This window comes from Balaenoptera musculus, chromosome 14, assembly GCF_009873245.2.
Source record: "Balaenoptera musculus isolate JJ_BM4_2016_0621 chromosome 14, mBalMus1.pri.v3, whole genome shotgun sequence".
NCBI classification, from domain to species: domain Eukaryota; kingdom Metazoa; phylum Chordata; class Mammalia; order Artiodactyla; family Balaenopteridae; genus Balaenoptera; species Balaenoptera musculus.
Genome location: NC_045798.1, coordinates 70,148,365 through 70,156,809, shown reverse-complemented (window position 1 = coordinate 70,156,809; position 8,445 = coordinate 70,148,365).

Sequence of the window (8,445 nt, the reverse complement as noted above, 5' to 3'; positions counted from 1 at the left end):
AACCAGGGAAGTACTATGGCAGATTAAAACAGTTCCTTTATAAGAGCCCTAGTGTCACTAACATTCAACAGCTTGACTAAAAGTGAACCAGCATTGAAAAACAACACACATAATCAAGCCCTCTTTAGTTGAATTTATTTCCCTGTCAATTGTCAAACTGAAGAGTGACTTTAAATTTAGTAGAAGAATAGACAAATGGAACCTTGCAACCATAGGGGAGCGAGCCAGGCTGGCTTTGTGAGTGTACAACCTATGAAATAACACAGAGTTCCGCACTTAGAAGGGCCCCTCACTTGATTTAATGTTCTCCTGTTGCTGTCTTGAAATTCTTAATAATTTTTGAACAAGGGAGCCCTCATTTCCATGTTGCACTGGACCTCACAAATTATTAGCCAGTGCTGGGAACAGAGGAGGGAAGTGGCATAGAAAAGAACACTTACAAAACACCTGTATGTCAGGCACAGTCCTAAGAGCTTAAAACAGATTATGTCATTCAATATGCCTTAGAGGGTAGGTATCATCATTCTTATTTTACCAAAGATGAAACAGGCCAGCAGAGACTAAGACGCTTACTCAAGATTATGAATCTAGTAATGGTAAATCTACTTTCCAGAGTTTTCCATAGAGAAGAATTCATTAAGAATGTTTCTTCCACAAGAAAAGGGAACCCTCCTACACTGTTGGTGGGAATGTAAATTGATACAGCCACTATGGAGAACAATATGGAGGTTCCTTAAAAAACTAAAAATAGAACTACCATATGACCCAGCAATCCCACTACTGGGCATATACCCTGAGAAAACCATAACTCAAAAAGAATCATGTACCACAATGTTCATTGCAGCACTATTTACAATAGCCAGGACATGGAAACAACCTAAGTGTCTATCGACAGATGAATGGATAAAGAAGATGTGGCACATACATACAATGGAATATTACTCAGCCATAAAAAGAAACAAAATTAAATTATTTGTACTGCGGTGGATGGACCTAGAATCCGTCATACAGAGTGAAGTAAGTCAGAAAGAGAAAAACAAATACCATATGCTAACACATATATATGGAATCTAAAAAAAAAAAGGTTCTGAAGAACCTAGGGGCAGGACAGGAATAAAGACAGAGACATAGAGAATGGACTTAAGGACATGGGGAGGGGGAAGGGTAAGCTGGGATGAAGTGAGAGAGTGGCATTGACATATATACCCTACCAAATGTAAAATAGCTAGTGGGAAGCTGCCGCATAGCACAGGGAGATGAGCTCAGTGCTTTGTGACCACCTAGAGGGGTGGGATAGGGAGGGTGGGAGGGAGACGCAAGAGGGAGGGAATGTGGGGATGTAAGTATACGTATAGCTGATTCACTTTGTTATACAGCAATTAAAAGCAATTATACTCCAATAAAGATGTTAAAAAAAAAAAATGTTTCTTCCATAGAGGAAACCACTCCCTCTGCCCATTTTCCTTGGTGCTTCCTTGGCCCGTTTATATTATCTCTCTTCCAACCCTACCCAACTTGCCATCTTCAGGTAGACATTGTAGTTTGCATTTTCTAGAATTTCATATAAAGGGAATCCTACAGTTACTCTTGTATGGCTGTTTCCACTAAGTGCGTAAATATATTTTTAGTGTTATTCATGTATGTGCAAAAGCGTGGCATCAAGTAAGAATAAGCAAGGCCCTGCTATGTATTAGAGCTGCGTTGTTTATAAGCAAAGGGGCTTTTTGTGTACTGACAATCACTGAGAAAGAGTTGTTTAAAGTGAGAAGTGAAGTTGCAACTAAGTAAATTGAAATTCAGTTTCATATCAATTCATTATCAGTAAAAGAATTTTGAATCATCTGCCTCATTAAAAAAAAAAACACGACAACTTGGATATATTAGGAGGCATAAAAATAAAATTTATTTGAGCTAATATGTGTTGCTTTGTAGTGGGATGAATTAGGGAAAGTGTTTTTCTTTTAATCTATAAATCCCATCCCCCAGTTTTAATTAATTGGCTCTAAACCTAGGATAATTTCAGGAAATAAATATTTTGAGCCTGCATCATAATTGCGTATTTAAGTGCCAAATGAGAAGAACAATTGCAAGGCAGAATAAACATTTAATTAAAGGAAATTATGGTTGAAACAATATTCATGGGGGAGCATGGGTTTGCAGTGTAGGTAATGGATAAAGAAACTGGGGGCATTCATGAGCTTCAGAAGTCAAGACGTTATGAACTTACATACCTGAAAAGTGACAAACAGGACTTCCCTGGTGGTGCAGTGGTTAAGAATCCGCCTGCCAATGCAGGGGACACGGGTTCAAGCCCTGGTCTGGGAAGATTCCCACATGCCGTGGAGCAACTAAGCCCGTGCACCACAACTACTGAGCCTGCGCTCTAGAGCCCACGAGCCACAACTACTGAGCCTGTGTGCCACAACTACTGAAGCCCGCGTGCCTAGAGCCTGTGCTCCCCAACAAGAGGAGCCACCGCGATGAGAAGGCCACGCACTGCAACTAAGAGTAGCCCCTGCTCACCACAACTAGAGACAGCCCGCCCGCAGCAACGAAGACCCAACACAGCCAAAAATAAATAAATTAAAAAAAAAAAAAGTGACAAGCATGACCGGCCATGTCAGGGAAGCCTGGGAAAGTTACCAGCATCTGCTTATCTCCTCCTAGACAAATTGGCCACATATTGTTCAGCAGAAGAACTTTAGATGGCGTTCTTCAAGGGCTTTGAGATGAAGAGTGTGAGGGCGTTTATGGGTATCTGTATTTTATGTTGGTGGTGGCTAGGTAAATAGAGGTTGGCCGTGGGATCAAAGGAACAATTTGTATTGGTGAGAACAGAGGCCCTGTTGTAGTCTTTCTGTAGTCTTTGATCTAGTACAGTGGTTCTCAGTTGCGGACCATGATTTTGTCCCCTAGAAGATATTTGGCAATATTTTGGAGACACTCTTGGTGTTCACATCTGGGGAGTTGCAGCTCTGATTACTGGCATCTATTGGGTAGAGGCCAGGGATATTGTTGAACATGCTACAATACACAGGACAGCCCTTTACAATAAAGAATTATCAGTCTAAAGTGTCAGTTGGGCCAAGCTTGAGGAACTCTGGCCTCGTAGTGTTTATATCATCCTGCTCCCAACTCCCTCCTCAGCTTATGGTCCCCAGCTGTAAACTAATAATGTAGAATTGGTCTTTGGTTATGTGCTTTTAATTATAAATAGGACAGTTTTAGAGAAGGGAAGATATAAGAGAGGGAGACAAGTATTATTCAGTTGCTTTTCACCATGGGGATTTACATTCTGAGGCTAAAAAGCAAATGAATGCATTGGCTGGAAAAGAGATTTCAGAAGCATATTCACACTTTTTATGAAGCTTGTGAGTTGCCCCCAGGGTGAAAGGCTAATGAGTCAGAAATGATTTACACGGCTTAGAAGCTGAAACCAGAAAGCACAGAAAGGCTTCAGGTGGTTGAAAGCAAACTAGAATTATTTTACGCAGTTGTACAATGTGCATATCGTGCAGTATTTACTAAATAACGCTCATCCAAGGATCTCACACCCTTTGCATAAAATTTTCAATTGTCATGAAAAAACCGTCTTCTCTCTCTCTCTTTTTTTTTTTTTTGCACATTGCACACCAAAGCTGCAGTTTCAAGCTTTCTCAGTGTAACCTAAAAATATTTGCTGCATACCATGTGATTGTGGCTAAGAGAAGGTGTAAGAGGCTGGAGTTTTTCTAACAGTCAGCTTCTCTTTGCTTTGACCTTTCTTTGTGGTTCTGTAGAATTCGATGAAAGGCCTGCATAGTCATTTTAGTAATGACCTTTAAAAAGTTGCTTGTCAGGGTGTGCTCAATAGATATTGCCTTGTCATTTTGGATAGAGAGAGGTAGGGACCAATGGGATCACGATAAAAGTCATTTGGTCCCAGTTTGTAAATAAAGTCTGCAAACTTCCGTCATTGAGAAAAAGAGAACTACTTGATGCCATATAGAAAGTGTAAGCAGATTGACATTGATCAGATACACTGTGTTACATTTATAGACAGCTAACTTTAATGGACCAATTTTTTTAATTGCAAAAGTGATTTGTGATTATTATGGAGAATTTGGAAAATATAGAAAGGAGGTAAAAAGAAAATGGTAGTCATTCATAATAATCCATAATCTGGTGCTCAGAGATAACCAAGCATTAATAGTCTTTTCATAAAGCACAACTTAAAAAGAAAGCTTTCGTTTTATTTCACAAATAAACTTCTGTTTCTCTTTCTTTACTAAACCCCAAAAACCATTGCCTAAATAAATGACATAGGAAAATCTTTGTACACTATTTGTTTTTGATGTTACTTGAAGGAAATGAATAAATATGTTTTCAACATCATTTTGGAAATATTAATAATTTCAACTTAATTAATAATATTCTCCATTTTCCTGGTTTGAGTATAATCCATACTCTTTATAAAGGAAAATTATATTTATAGGACTTATTTCTTAAAGTTGATTCAAAGACTTCATTAAAGTTCCTATTAATCCTAAAAGTACTGCTTGTGTCTCTGGTTTAAAAAAATTTTTTTCCCCTTTCCCCTCCAAGAGTGTCTGCATCAGGGATGTGACTTGGTGAGAAGAGGGAAGAGGAAAAACTGAGTTTCTAAACGACCGCCTCTCCTGGGTTAGTGAAATGGCTGCAGAGCAGACACAGGATGATGCTGAACCTTCGGTCTCATTTGTGAAAACTTGTGCAATTTTTTTTTTTTCTGTGCTACACTACATACAAATCACTAAATTACAAATTAACCCTTTGTGATCCTTGGTGTAATGAGCAGTTTCTTTGGGGCTTTTTCTTTCTTTCCGGGAAGTGGGAGGGAAAGGAGCAAGGTATTACCTTGCTCTTCATTTGTATTTTGGTCCCAAAATGTAAATAAAATTTTCTATGTTACTTTTTTGTGGTAACTACCAAGATGAATATTTTAATTAGATATGTTATATGGAAAGGAAGGAAAATTCCACGTCTAAATAAAAAAAAAATTTTTTTTTCTCATCCATTTTTTAAGATATTCTAGTAAGACAGAAAGGTATAAGGCATAATGTAAAAATCCCTCATAATCTCCACTGCACCGTGACGTGACCACTGTCAGCAGAGTTAACCATTGTTAACATATATTGATACACTTCATCAGACTTTTTCTTATAATATTTAATATAGAGTAGACATAGTGATAATCACTTCTAATTCACATCAGTGGGATCGTATTATGCAGACTCTTCTGTACCACGCTTTTTCACTTAGTATCTCTTGAACATCATTTCTTTTCCATGCACAAAAATCTACTGTGTTCTTTTTTAACGGATGTTCTGTTTTACCAATTCCATATTTATGGACACTTCTTTCTGATTTTTTGCTGCAGTGAACATCCTTGTACGTATATCTTTGTGCTCTCCCTCAGGAATTTGATCCCACCCTTCCCTAGGACAAATCTAACCTCCTAAAATTCTGTAAGAATGTTATCTTTATCTTTTTAAAATTAATAAAAACCACTTGAGAGAGCACCATGATACAGGGGACCTGTCAGTTCTACCTCCAGACATTCTCTGGAACCCCTTCAATTCTCTGCATCCAGGCTGACACAGAGCAGGCCACACACAGACATCTCCAGCTCAGCCTACAGCGCTGGCCTCAGAGCGTCTGGCCTTTACCGTCTGTGGGCCCTAGAATGATCTTTAAATAATGTAATATGTAATTTAAGTTTCCTGCTGAGAATCTTTGAAAGGCTTCCCACAACCTTTAGAGCAAAATTCAAACCCCTTTCTCACATGGTCCTCAAGACGGCACTGGGGCAGGCTTCATAGCAGTTTATCATTCTTCCTTCCTGCCCCTGCTTCTTCTCATAGCAGTTTATGTTTTTCTCTTGTACTTGGGCCACCCCAGCCTCCTTTCTGTTCTGGGGGCATATGTTAGTCTGAAGTCAGCAAGCTGGAGACCCAGGAGAACTGATGATATGGTTCCAGTCTAAGCCCCAGGGCCCAAGAACCGGGAGAGCCAAGGGTGTAAATTCCAGTTCAAGTCCTCGTCTGAAAACAAGAGAAGACCAATGTCCCAGCTCTAACACAGTCAGACAGAGAGAGCAAATTCTCTCTTATTCAGCCTTTTGCTTCTGTTCAGGCCTTCAACAGATTGGATAAGGCTCATCCACATCTGGTTTACTCAGTCTACCCATTGGAATGTAAATCTCATGCAGACACATCCTCAAAGGCAGACTCAGAATAGTATTTAACCAAATACCCAGGCACCCTGTGGCCCAATCAAGTTGACACGTGAAATGAAACGTCATAGGACAATTTCCTGCCTCCAGGCCATCCTATCATTTGAAAGGTTTTGTAGAATTGGCTTGTTCTCTTTCTCCAGTTCTCAATTCAAATGTCAACACCTCTGACTTTTCCAAACGGCACTCTCTCAGGTGACGTACCTCAGAATTACCACATTCTCTCGCGACATACTGAGTATCATTTATAACACTTATCCCGATGTGTAATTTTTTCATTTGCTGTTTACTTGTTTTTAACCTCTCTCTCCTACTAGGATATATTAGGTTAGGGGCCTAGCATGCCTTGTACTTTATTGGTATCTACCCAAAACATGTGTGCAGTAAATGAATAGCATTATTTCAACATCAGTTGGATAATTTAGTAACATTAGATTTTAGAAGTCCTGTGTAGACAAATCTTCCTTGTAGAAGAATTCCAAATAATATATGGAGATAAGCCCCCCTCCAGGAGGTGGAGCTTATTCTTCTCCCTCTTGCAGGTGGGCTAGACAGTGACTTGCTTCCAAAGAATAGAAGATGGAAAGGGAGGGATAGTAAACTTACAGTGGAGACACCTGGCAGTCACTACTTAACCAAACTATCATGTGGAGATCATACATCCCTGATAGGATGCGTTCAGAAAGGCACGGCATCACTTCTGTGGAATTCTTGCCAAAAAATGTGTAACCTCAATGTAATCATAAGGAAACCTCAGACAAACCCAAACTGGGGGGTGTTTTACAGAACAGTTAACCAGTTTCTATCAGAAGTGTCAAGATCACTAAAGACAAGATAAAAGGAAGTGTCACCGGTTGGCAAAGACTAAGAAAACGTGACAACTAAATGCAAGGTGGCCCCCTGGATTGAATTCCAGAACAGAAAGAGGATATTAATGGGAAAACTGGGGAAATCTAAATAAAATCTCAAGTTTAAGAAATGTGCCTATGTTCTGTTTCTTAGTTTTAAGCAAAGTACCATGGTAGGGTTAGATGTTAACAACAGCAGAAACTGGCAAGGGTTATGTAATAAGAACTCTCTTGATTATCTTTGCAATGTTTCTGTAAACAAAAATGTATTCTAGGGCTTCCCTGGTGGCGCAGTGGTTGAGAATCTGCCTGCCAATGCAGGGGACACGGGTTCGAGCCCTGGTCTGGGAAGATCCCACATGCCGCGGAGCAGCTGGGCCCGTGAGCCACAACTACTGAGCCTGCGCGTCTGGAGCCTGTGCTCCGCAACAAGAGAGGCCGCGATAATGAGAGGCCCGCGCACCGCGATGAAGAGTGGCCCCACTTGCCGCAACTAGAGAAAGCCCTCGCACAGAAATGAAGACCCAACACAGCCATAAATAAATAAATAAATAAAATGTTATATAAACAAATAATTTTTAAAAAATGTATTCTAAAATAAAAAGTTTACTTAAAAAAATAGGTAATCACAAACCAGACTCTAAACAAACCACAATATTCTTTCAAATCTTAGACATAAAAGAACAAAAAACTGAAAACAGAAAGTCCTCCAGACTCATCACACACACACACACACACACACACACACACACACACATACACAAACTCTGTGAGGTGATAGATGTGTTAATTAACTTGGTTGTGGTAATCATTTTACAATGTGTGTGTTTATTAAATTATCACGTTTTACAACCTAAATATATACAGCTTTTATTTGCAATTATACCTCACTAAGGTTGAGGAAAAAAATCTTATATGTTGCTACTGATATTCAAAAGTGCAATGAAAAATCTATCTTTTTATTAGTTAATATATATATAGATCGATGACTACTATCCTTTGAATTCTGTTTACAAAATTTTTAAACCTCTGAGGTCTCAATCATTATTTTCCATTTCTATTACCATACTTTAGATTCCCTAAAAGATGCTCTCATGCCCATTTAATGTTTATAATTGAAGGATATTTTTGCATATACTGGCACCAAACAGATAATTACTGCTGTTAAAATGATCACTGCTAAGTAAGTTTCTGCATGAGATGATTCTTACTTATCTATACATTTTATCTCATTTTTCTTTTAAATAAAGCCAGAAAGATTATTTTTTTAATAAATTTATTTATTTTATTTTTATTTAATTTTGGCTGCGTTGGGTCTTCGTTGATGCGCGCGGTCTTTCTCTA